Source organism: Panthera leo, chromosome A1, assembly GCF_018350215.1.
Source record: "Panthera leo isolate Ple1 chromosome A1, P.leo_Ple1_pat1.1, whole genome shotgun sequence".
In the NCBI taxonomy this organism is placed as follows: Eukaryota; Metazoa; Chordata; class Mammalia; order Carnivora; family Felidae; genus Panthera; species Panthera leo.
Window position 1 is genome coordinate 151,250,987 of NC_056679.1, and position 12,833 is coordinate 151,263,819.

Here is a 12,833-nt window from a genome sequence, read left to right on the forward strand (position 1 = left end):
ATATTAATTTTATGTATCACAGAAAATGTAGGCAATGAAAATGCAATGTTTACATTTATGGGTGACTCATTAGTGTTTTATTGTGTGAAACACTAGGAGGCATCAGTTGGGTAAAAAAGGACTTCAATTTTTAAAGAAGCAAGAAATTACTGTAGAGTGGATGGTAAGAAGTTGGGGTTTTCAAAATGTTATTATGTAAACCAAAACTTTATTCTCTGAAATAAACTCTCAAAACATCATATTTTGTTGTAAAGAATAATCTGTATATAACATTCATGAAATACATGTAATTTGACCAATAAACACCTATCAAGATATATTTCAAATGTATTGATTCATAACTATGTAATTACACATTTTTATGAGGAATATATTTGGTAACAGAATAACATAGTGGCTATTGACTACTATGCATTTTCTGCTCAGTTATTCAATACCATGAGTGTATGTTTTATTTCTGGCAAATTCTGTTTTGTGCTCTCTACAACGCCTCTGAAAATGTCTACTGCAATTAAGTCTTATGATAACTGCTTCACATAAGCAGCCACAACTTGATGTCTGTTCATAAAGAAGTGAGGGAACTTAAAATTTAAGCAATGAAGGTATATAAGTGAAGGATGTTTTCTCTTATTTCACCACTGGAAGCCTGTCATTTGAAAACTGAGTTTTCTATTGTTTGAATCGTTGTTCATAATGGTGAAGCAACAGGGTTGTGGTATACTTATCTAGCAATCATTGGAAATTGGAGTGTCTTGCTATTCCTCAACAATCAGCTTTTATCTTTGACCTATCAAAATAACATGTGAACTGCGTAATCCGCCTTTTGTAAGGTGCACAGATTCTGTTGTTGCTCCTGGTTTTGTGAATCGCCTCTGTAATCTGGTTTGATTTCCTAAAGATGACAGATCTCGGTGAACAGTCAGGCTTTACTGAGTGCAGGGCAGTCCACGCGCCCATGAGATTAAGGTACAGTGCTGAGGTCGGGGATCTTAATCACCTATCCTTCCACAGGCAGCACACAGAGTGAACATCAGTGATTAAATATTTTCATTGTGTCCAGGCAATCACTATAGTCATAAAATGAATATGTGCATTTTTATAAATTTTAGATATTAATCTGCCTGGTGTGTTCTCTGAGGATGTGCTTTAGAAACAAGTAGAACTTTAGCAATAATCTCTTTAAAGTCCACTCTGTAACCCCTAATTACACATGAAATTCTCCCATGTTGTCCCTGAAGCCAGGGTTCTCTGTTTAATAACTATTTTTTTTGTTATTATGTAGCACAAGTGTTTCTGCACAGATATTTCCCTATTTTTGTCACTTTCTGAGATTTCATAGACTCAAAATATACCGCACGTAGTGTTGGGAAATAAAACCACGAAACATACTACAATAAACAGAAGAAAGTTTTGAAATATAATGTTAACATATGCCAAGGAGTTATTTAGCTCAGCTTTTTATAATATAAATTGAATACAATAGGTCATTTATTACAAAGATATGGTTGTAGTGTTATTCAATTTATTGATTCGGTGTAAGAGTGAGGGCCAGGGAAGAAATACACAGAAATCTGAAAAATATAAAACATGATGCTTTTTCAGGATTCAACTTTGAATCATTAGACAGTCTTTTTCACTATTGGAATAAACCATTTCCACCAAATTTAAAAAATTGAGTTATATATATATATATATATATATATATATATATATATATATAAAAAGAGGCAAGGTACAGTAGAGTCCTTGTTATTTAAATTTCATGTATTTAATGTTATGTGTTCCTGGTCTGAAAAGTTAACATTATATGTGATTGCATACTTTTAAAGTATGAACAGTTCACAAAAGGTGGAAAATTGACTTTTTATTATAAGGTATTTATTTCTTATTTAAACAAAAGAAACAAATGAATATTTATTAAAAGTTAGGTCTTTAATATTGTCTTTGATGTGATACACAGCAATCAGAATGTAAATAGCATAATTAATGAGTGAAGGAAAATACTGTCTTTAGTAAGAAGTCTGGAAAATATGTCACATATATGCCAAAGCTTTGTGAACTACAGTAGCAAATAACAATAGATTTTTATAAAGTTTAGTAAAACTTAAAGATAACTGACAACTATTGTCTCCTTAACGTGACTGGGGAACCCATATTTTAAATATTGAGTTTAAAGTGTGCTTTGATGAAAACTTTCAGAATTGAGTTTGTAGTCTGCTATACAGCCAAATGTACTTTCCTACAAATAGATTGAGATTTTTGATTTAAAGATATTTTTCCTCTTGAGATAGTATATTAGATAGGCATATCTCATTTTACCTGTCAATTTCTGAATCCCCTTGCTTTATAACTACTTCTTTTAACTTAATAATTTTATGCATACACTGGGAGACAACAATATGGTTTATTAATTGCATTATATTTAATTGAAACTGATGGAAAAACAAAAATACTGCTTGTGTCTTATTGGTATATGCTGAACATTTTCAAAGACTAGCCCAAACTGGTATTATTTTAAAAATTAAATACGATGTTTTACTTTCAAATTGGAGAAATGGAGATTTTTAATCTATTTAAAGCTAAACTTAGTATACAATACAGAGGTTAAGCGGGGTTCACAGGTGGTCACATTTCCATGTCCTTCCAAGTCTCTAGGGATTGGAGTTATTATACCCTACATAAACATCTTTACTCTGCAACCACAATTCCACTGCAAGGTGCCAGTGAAAAAGAGGCTGGTCACTTTTTTTTGACTGGTATAATGAGGTGGCTGGAGTTCCCTTTACAGCACTTAGAAAATATATGCAGTCACTAACCATTTCACAAGACAGTGACTATTAGAGTTAGTATCAGATTCACAATAGTAAAATGCACTTTATGTCAAAGCAATTCTCTACTGAGGACCAGTTAAAGAACTGGCAGAGAGCCTGATTCTACCTATTATACTGTCAGCATTTACATATAAAGGTATTTTATACAAAAGACACACATTCCTACAATGTGAAGAAAAGAGCTTTTTCCAAAACGTGGTACCCACTGGACCTAGAATAGTCAGAAATGTTTCAGATGTAAAATTTCCTTTAAGAATTAATAGCCGTATTCTGGTAAGAAGATAACATTAGTATTAAATTTAAATCCTTGCATAGTATTTAATAAGACAATAAACAATGTGTTATGCCTACATATATACTGCCTTTGTGCCAAACTTTATCACTGAGTTTGGTAACTTTCATCCAAAGTCCAGACAGAAGGCAATTAAAGTGACTTAACCTTGTTTCTTTTTTAAATAGCAATGCATTTGGCTTGACCTAAACAGCAATGCATATACTTGAAACCCCAATACAAATTATGAAATGTATAGACTACCATGGCCAGGGTATTACTTTTTGTCCACACCAACTGAGAAGCCCTCTATTAAGCCAGCACTTTGGTAAGAGAAGGAGATGCACAAAGGTATACTCTGACAGACAGCCATGCTTTAGCTGAAACTAATCCCAAGAATTAGTGGCTCAGAAGCATAACCCAAAGCAAATCAGAGTCTTTGGGGGGACTCACAGGAGCATCTTTCCACAGTAAACTAGCGGCTAAATCTTAAGGTATGTACTTCAAGGTCACAGAACATTCTGTGAAATATTAAAATCCACCAGGCTCCACACGCTCCACCATATCAAACATGCTAATGACGTGAACTAACTTCATGAAACTTTAAACACACTGGTGTGACAAGAACGAGTCAGGAGTGATTTCAATAACTGATGGCAAACGGATAAGACTATCTAAAAAGTTACTTTTAGCAACAGACAAGGAAATCACATAATCTAAAAAAGAGAATGCACAACAAGCCTCAACTTCAGCCTTCAAAGAGGAACAGACTCAGTGCCGTGGAATATACTGATGCAGATTTGAGAGACAATACCCAGGCTATTTCTATTTCCTCGAGAAATGTCAGGGGTACTTACATGAAGGAAGCCCCGATCAGATTAGTCCTTGGGATATTTTCCTTTCTTAAGAGAGAGAGAGAGAGAAAAAAAAAAAAAAAAAACAATAATCTTTACTTCGTCCAGCCTTGAAGTGTTTCTCCACCTGATTCAAACATGCAGCCACGGCGACCCACACAGAACCTTCAAAGTCAATCCAATAGCAGCCTGAAGATGTCTGGGTGTACGCGTGTGCTCAAGTGTCTGTGACTGCGAGCAGAGCGAGCAGAGAGCTGGAGACGAAGTGTGTGCGCGCGCGGGGGGAGCGCGCGCGGGGGAGGCGCGCGCGGGGTCGCGCATTCGCGCGTTCCGAGGCCGCTCGGAAGAGGAGGAGGAGGAGAAGGAGGTGGAGGAAGAGGAGGAGGAAAAGAAGGAGGAAGAGGAGGAGGAGGAGGAAGAGGAGGAGGAGGAGAAAGTAGCTCTCAGCAGCCGGCCGGATTAAAAGTAACCAGACTCGTCCAGAAAACTGCGTCCAGGAAGGAAGTGACAGAAGACGAATGGGAAAAGGAGAGCCGCTCGCAGCCTTTGAAACATCGCGTAAAAAAGGCGGGGGGGGGGGGGGGCGCAGAGGGGAGTGGTGGAAGGATATTGGGAGGGGAGACGGGGGTGGCAGGGAAAACGGAGCAGACGGGCTTGGGGTTCTAAGCAGCACGTCCTAAGAAGTGCTTCTTGCTTCTTTTTTCCCCTTTATTTTGTCCTTGCCCTTGCCTTTGCCTCGCGCTGCCTTTTCCTCTCCGTCTCTCTCTCCCTCACAATCCCAAACCGTTGACTCTCTCCTCGCGAGCTAGAGAAATCATCAGTTTCACTCTCTCAAAAGGGGGGCGGGACTAGACCTCGGAGCATTTTAATAAAACAAACATACAGCAGTTCCCTCCTCACCCCTCCAGTCTCAACTAGATTGATAAATTACTCCACTACACTACTTTAATTATGTATATGGTATGCAGAATAAATCACTGAACATCAGTACCTCAATCAAGCACTTTTAAATGATAATTGCATCTTGGTGAATCAATCTTTCCATTCCTGACATTTTGCTAATTTTAGTTTTACGGTGGGGTAATGGCACATGCCATACGCAAACCTAATGACAATTCTTTATTGCACGAAATGAAGACAACATCGCGAGCGGCGGCTCCCCGCTCTCCCCACGCTGCCGCTGAGAACGCTCGGAGAACCATCTCCGGCTGCCGCGCGCTCGCTCCCCGGGGACTCTGCGAGCCAGCCAGCAGGAAAGTCCTTCTAAAGTCGGAATCTTTCCTCTGACCAATAGGAGCGCGACCCTAATAGTTGCTCTCGTGACTTTTCCCCGGTTTGGAGACGTGTTAACCACTTCTTTCTTCCACCGGTCCGAGCGCTCCTCTGTTACTCACGCGTAGAAGCCACCGTCCAGGATGTCTGCAGCACTCGATTCCAGCGCGCTTTTCCTGCACGCCCAGAATAGGCGGTTTTCGGCCCTGAAAGGCTGGAGGGCTAAAAAGCGTGCCGAAATACTTCTCATGTGTTAGTAATGTACCAAATAATAAAATAATTACCAGTATTTGAAATCTCGACTTCATCGCGGGGCCATGAACTTTCTAATCAGTTTGGAAATATTTACCGAGGCGGCGGCTTCCTCGGAGATTTCCCCCCTCCCAACGCCTACTTCTATCTCTTCCACACCTTACTGGATTTTATCCAGAGCATTAGCATGTAAACCAAACCAACTTCCCAAATGCATTAGGCTTCCCTATCCCGATAGCTGATGACTTCACTTATCCTGAAGAGTTTCAGCTGCACAGGAAGCAGAAATAGAGACTGATAAGGAAGATACTTATGTTAAGGTTGAAGCACAGTAAACACTTGACCTTACCAAAAAAAAAAAAAAAAAAGACAAAAAGGAAAAAAAAAGGTTAATATTCAAGATTTAGGAAAGGCTACTAGGGGTTGGGCACTTCCCTTCTAGCCAATTACACCACACCCCAAAAAATCAAAATACACCAACTAGTACACAAACCATGAAAATACAAGATTGTATGCCAGTAGAACTATATAGATCATATAAAATGTTTAAACCAAATTAAAATTTTTTAATGTGAAAGGAAGAAAAGAAATTGGGGAAATAACACAACATACAGAGGTAGACAATAGGAGTATACTGTAACTAATTAAAGATAATTCCTCACTTTAAAAAATTCCTTTCAGCACTATGTGTTTAACCCAATGACTAGTTGCATTTCCTGTTAAGTTCTGCACTATGCCTCTAGACTATTTTAATGCATGAGGACAGTGTGATTCAAAAAGCCTCCTGCTTCATTGTAGGGGCTATTTGATGTGAGTAGCTTTTCTCAGAAGAGCAGGCTCAACACTCAGGTGTCTGCCCCAAGGCTTCACTTGAAAGGAGAAGGCTGATTTTACAGGCAAGTACAACCAGATCTGAACAATCTTCAGGCTTCTGGCTCATCAGCATTGTGACTATCAGCACAGCTAAGATGAGTCTCTTGCTTTTATTATAGGAAAGCATGGCATACTGTTACAAAGCAAAAGCCATCTGAAATAGTATTATTTCTTGCAGATTAGTATCTACAGTATATTTATTTGCCTGTTTGTTTTTCATACTACTATCATGAATTCATTTTAATAATATGGCAGAGATAATCTATATCAGGTTTTCATTTAAGGTACAATTTCTAAAAAAAGAATCCCAAAATTTAAAGGGCATAGTCATTTTGAATAATGAGATATGTCTCTATATGGTGGTAAAAATGAAATTAATTTAATTTTTTCCAGATTCACAAATGCGTTGACAAAGCAAAACATTTGTAGGAACATCTAAGTGTATTTTCATAAGGCCTGAAATTAATGCAATGAATTGCACCAGCCTATTTTACATGAGCAAATGGACATAGGTGATACATGACTTTCAACCATACTATTTTTGATGGATTATAGATTATTTGTATTTACCACAGTGCCCTTCAGATTTTGATGGTTTTCCTTCAAAAAGAAACTATTTTACCTTTTAACATCCTAAGAAATTATTTAATAATAAACATTATAATAAACCCATCATTATCAATGATAGTACAAGCATTGAAAAATACGTATAACCCCTCACTGTGGATAATTTGGAAATAATTTGGATCTGGAATGTATCACAGTTGGCCTTTTAAAATATAAGATATTCCCCTCAGCAGATTTAGCTTCTTAATTATGTGTGACCTAAGTTAATATTAGCATTAGTTTCCTTCCCATGAGCCTTTATAGTTGAAGCAGAACAAAAGAGGTTGTGCAGAAATATACAATAGAAAGTCACAGAGATTTAAAATTATTCATTGGTAATCCATAAAGTGGTTAATCCAAAATGTGCTTTGTATTCTTCTTTAATACTCTGCGGGTTTTTTGTTTGTTTTTTGTTTGTTTTTTACTAAAATCACCCTGATCTTTGCCACCTAATGGTACCTGGCTAGTATCATAGTGGTTTTTTTTTGGTGTAGGGAGGAGCTTGTGCTAGGTGTTAGGAGGCCTATACTCTCTGGTTCAAGATTTGTGCCTAACTAATGAGTGTGTCCTTTCTGGGCTTCAATTTGCTTATTCATTAAGTGAGTTAAGTGAATTCTTCGATCTATTCCAGTTCTATGATTGATAAGTAAAAAATTCTTATACCTTGTAAGTCAATTGGATGCTAGTGGCCTATCATGTTAAATAAAAGGTGACAAATAATTTAAGATAAAATGATGTCTGAGATTGATGTACTACTTAAATAAGGTTTTTTCCCTAATCATCGGATATTTCCTTCATGAAATCACTATTGTGTTTTATTATATATGTAAATATATAGTAACTCGTTCCCCCCAAAAAAAGAATTGTTTAGCAATCGATTTCATTAAATGCCACAGAAGTTCCAGAGAGCATAATCCTGAGGTCTTGAATCTGAGGAAAGCTAATTTCTAATTTCTGTTCAAGGTTGTGTACCATCTTACTCCACCCTCCTCTCTTTACTACTTCCCTACATTAAATCAGCAGTCTACCAAAACCCTGTTCACTGGGTATGCCTGCTTTTAAGCTTGGCCCACGCTGGGTGTAGCTCTTGAAGTGAGCTTTAAAAAATTATTTTAAAGTAAGCTGGGGCGGTTGCCACAGCAACCCACCCTAAGATGAAGAGAGGCTATAGATTAATCTACCCCTCAAGATTATTCAACTGTGTAGTATTTGTTCTTCAGCCAGAATGCTTTCAACACAAACATAATTGAACATAGAAGTTCAGAAAAATATAAAAAGTAGTAAGATACAAATTCCAATAGCATTAAAAATGTTATATCTTTTTATAGCTACAGTACAGATGACACACATAACTTCCCCTGAAATGGATTAATTGTAAAAAAGACTTGCAAAGGTAGGCCCTGAAAGGTGACATGTGAGCTTTAAACAAAATGACATGCTATTGCTTATAATGTAAAGCATACAATGGTCACATGACTCTTTATCACTTTATAGGTGCCTACATTACAAATACCTAATGGCCAAGAGTCTGGCAATTTTACCTTTACGAATTAACTTGGTGGTAAATGATATAACAAATGTTAAGCACTCACCACATACACATACAGTCATTTGCCTTCCATTCTTTACTTCATCTCTTCATAGAAGTTACTTCACAGTTTGCAACTCTTCTTTGGCACCTTAAAATGTGTAAGTACAACAAGGTACATAATTAAAAAAAATCTTTTTTAAGAGTGTTGATATTAAAGTACATCCAAATAACTGTATTTCTAAAACTTCTAATCTGAAGTAACATTAGTGTTAATTCTGATTTTAAACCACATGAATGTATATTAAACACAAAATTATTAAAACTACCATTAATTGTGAAAATACTTATAGCCTTTAACATAAATAGTGCCAAATATCTAAATTTCAGAAATTCTTTAGGTACAGCTTTAGCCTATGCACAGTATACACCATATGGACTGCTTGTGATTGAGAATCTGCAATATGCAAAGGATTTGTTATTCCAAGCCAAGGTTTAATCATATCCTTTATCTCATATCTAAAGAGCCTATATTTATCTTTATTTTTGTACCTTTAATTTTGTATCTGATTAAGAATTACAAAGGAGAAAGTCAAATCCATCATATCCCAAGCTAACCAAATTTGTCAAGTTGGGATAATGAAGTTGCAGCTGAAGTTGCTGAAAGGGCTTATTGTATATGTCGCCTAAAGGCCAATTTTAAATACTTTGGGAATAGTGGTGTGGATTCAGTCGCCTTTATGAATTCTATTACCAATAATACCTTTTCCTTCCCAGCAGTTTGACTATACTGAGCGCAGACAAATACTCCTGTGTTCTAGTCTCTGCTTGAAACTAGCTTTCTATGACTTAGAGCGCACAAATGAACTTCTCCTTGGCTTCAGAGTGGGTCTACTCCTCCCAACCTTGAGACATATCAGACCACGATGGTCGATATTCATTTACCCATTTGTATTAGTAAGAAGACTTTTCATAGTGAAAACTCATTAAGATTTATAAAGCCTCTATATTTGGGTTGACATCCTTAAGATTTATTTTTATTTTTAAATTCCTTCAGTGAAGGAAAAATGAATTTTGGCTACTTTTATTTTAGGGGTGTTAGCCGAGTTTAGTCTTTTAAGACTCAGGCCCACAGTGAGTTAATTTAAATTTAGTGACTGGTAGTGAGTATCTGGTGACCTGCCGAATACCCTTTCTCCCAGCTCTGCTTGGTTTTACAGTCTGCTAAGTGGGAATCATAATACACATCTCCCAGGGCCTTTTCGTCTTACAGAAATGCAATCTTCATGGAATAATGTCCGAAAGTTATGCTAAGGCTTTTAACAATGCCACTACAAATTATGATACATTTCTTCCTTTTCCTAGAACAGTATGCCCAAATAAGGCTAGATCAGTCATTTCCTTGCAAATGTGTGGCAGATTAAAAAGTATCCATATGCATGGTTAAATTTAATGGACTTTACCTTCACTTACAAAATCGTTAAATGTTCATCGGAACATTGATTCTATTCCATCTCTCGAAATATCACAGAAACCTTCAAAGAATGGATTGTCACACTCCCCCCTTTAACTATTTTTTCTAGATACTTCGGTATGTGTGTGTGTGTGTGTGTGTGTGTGTGTGTGTGTGTGTGTGCGCCCTTTAATTTTTAAAGATTTTTATCCAGGATCGGGGTGGGGGTGGGGGTTAAAAATCTCGTCTTGCGTTTTGGTGCCCCCTTCTTTGTCTGGGAAGCAGAGGGCTGGAATTCAGTTCGGACGGCCCCTTAAAGACCCAGACAGAGGACGCCTCTGGTTTCAGCAGCTCACTCCGCTGAGTTATTGATTGCAGGCAGCAACAATCCCTCCGGGTGATTTGTGTGGAAAGTGAATCCGCGCTGGCTGGGCGTTCACAGGGGCGCAACAGCCGCAACGCCATCCAATTATTGCCGGTCGTCCCCTCCAACACCGCTCTCCACCTATATACTCCTTTCTCTGCCCATCGCCGCTTCCCCCCACCCACTTTTCTCTGGAGCGGACCGACCTACCTACTCCAGCTCAGCCCGTCTCCGCTTCCCCCCACCCACTTTCCTCCGAGCGGACGGAGCCGAGGGGGCGGGGGCTCCCTCCCGGGAGTGTTTCTAGAGCTCCGAGGCAGCTAGTAGGGGGTGAGTGCGCCACGTGCGTGCGCCACGGGCGAGGAGGAGGCGGGCTCCGGGCCCTCCGGGGGCCTGTGGGCCTGGGTGCGCGGAGCGGGGGCGGGCTGTCTCGGCGGGGAGCGTGCCGGCTTGTGTCTTGAGGGGGATGTCACGGCTCGGGGGAAGGCGGCTGCTGGTTTGGCGGAGAGGCCGCGTGGTGGGCTGTGGAGAATGGGAGGAGGGCGCCACGGTGGTGGGTGGGCCCTAGAAACGCTCGGTGGCGGTGTTGGGGAGTTGCCGCGCTCATCTGGTTTGGGGATCGTGGGGCTATTTCCCCCAGGTTGGAGAAAGACGACCCCGGAGAGCTGGGGCTGAGTCCCGAGCCTGGCGCCCAGGAAACCCACCTACGCACGGTGCACAAAGCGGTGGCACGCGGTCGGCGTCCAGCGGCCCTGGCCGCCCCGAGTGCTCTGAGTGATGTGCGCGCCTGGGGGAGAGGGAGCGCGGCAGGCGCGGGTCCGGCCGCCGCCCTTGGCCCGCCAGTCAGCCCGGATTTTCACCTGACGGACCAATAGGAAAGTACGCGGTCTCAGAGCTGGATTTTATAGCCCAATCTCTCAGGGTCTACACGATTATTTAAAAAAAACTAACAGCCAACTGCTGGCTCTGGTAGTTCAGCTGCCTCGTCGGTCTGTGCGCGTCTTGGCTAGGGAAAGGCCGCAAGCTACACGACAAATGGGAGTCTAGGGAGAAAACACACGAAACCCCCCAAACTTCCTTTCCGTTGCCGTCCCCTTTATTTGTTAGCACGTGAGAGCAGTGCCGGGGACTCTTGCAGAAATGCCATCACGAAATGCACATGTCTCGGCTGTCCTTTGATCTGCCTGTGGAGCTGTATCAAGGGCAGCAAGAGTGGTGGAAAGATCAATGCTCCAAAGGCATTGTCAAGTACTCGGCTGAATAAATCAAAGGTGTGAAGTGTTTATATTGTCATGCTCTTGAAGCTGTAAGCTGCTACCAATATGGTAGCCGCTAGCCGCCTATGGCTCTTTAAGCTTATTAGAATTACATAAAATTTAAAATTCAGTCCCTCAGTTATACTGGCCACATTTTAAGTGCTCGGTAGCCACAGGCAGCTAGCGGCTACCTTATTTGACTGCGAGATGTTGAACATTGCCATCATTGCATAAAGTTCTATTGGAATGTGCTGCTCTAGAGTTTTAAATGAATGCTGGTTAAAAAAAAAGAAAGAAAGAATCTGCTTTATGATACCAGCCAAATTTTAGGACACTCTTGGCATTTGCATTTCCTGGCACCAGTGTGGAAAGTTTTAAAGTCAGAATTTCCGTATCTTCTTGCTGAAAGAGGTCTAGGGAACATTTAACACAAGCACCTAGTTTTTCACAGGGAAAACAAGTGGGGCCCGGAGAAGTTAAGAGATGCACCCCCAAACGATGCCATAAATTTAGAAAAAAGATAAGGTCACCAGAGCGGGTCTATCTAGTACACTTTGCGCCAGACGAGGGCACCTTGCCTGGGGTTGGCTAAGGCAAATGAACCCTACAGAAAAGGGGCCTGATGGAAGATTTTCCACAGCAGTACCCTTTTAGAAGAGAAAATACTTCTAAGCACGCCTCTAGGAAGAAATTCTAGTAAGAATAAAGTGTGTGAGGGAATAGCACTGTCACCCAAACTAAAAATATATTATTGGTAGCGTCATAGTTTCGTATGACGTCTTCTCAAAGAGACTAGTTGGATTAACGTTCTTATTTATACTTAAAGAATTCTGAGGAAATGGAATTATCCTTTTAAAGTACGAGCTAAAAAGCACGCTTAAGGTCGGGTGGGGGGGGGGGGGGGGAGTGTCAGGTGGGGGTTGTTACCAAAGCGTAGCTTCCTCAAATTCGATGAAGATGCTATCAGGTACAAGTTATGGAACCTCCCTTTGCTTCAGTTTCCCCATCTATAAAATGTGGAACATACTCTTAAACTTCGTTATGAGGATTAAATGAGCCACCCAACATACAGCACAAGACTGGAAATTGGCAAACTGTACTAAAAGCCATTCTTACTCTCCTGTGAAGAATTTCAACTTCTACACCATCAAGTTCAGGATGAGAACGTCGTCAGTTTTATTTTTAAGAGGTAGAGATCTCTTCAGTCCTAAAATTCCCTGACCAAAGGGATATAGGTTCTTATTTCCCTTTCATAGGCATGGCGTCTCTAGTA

General features: G+C 40.0%; 1 protein-coding gene across 10 annotated transcripts in view; it reads right to left on the reverse strand.

Annotated features, from left to right (window-relative positions):
- The window catches only part of MEF2C (myocyte enhancer factor 2C), a 154,582-nt gene extending 143,511 nt beyond the window's left edge, over window positions 1-11,071 (reverse strand). For 4 of the 10 annotated variants that reach the window (XM_042943023.1, XM_042943116.1, XM_042943118.1 and 1 more), the window contains exon 1: window positions 3,960-4,048. The gene's annotated coding sequence lies outside the window, so the exon portion shown is untranslated. The other 6 variants (XM_042943079.1, XM_042943130.1, XM_042943058.1 and 3 more) reach the window with 3 other exon arrangements.
- Between the last annotated feature and the right edge of the window lie 1,762 nt (window positions 11,072-12,833).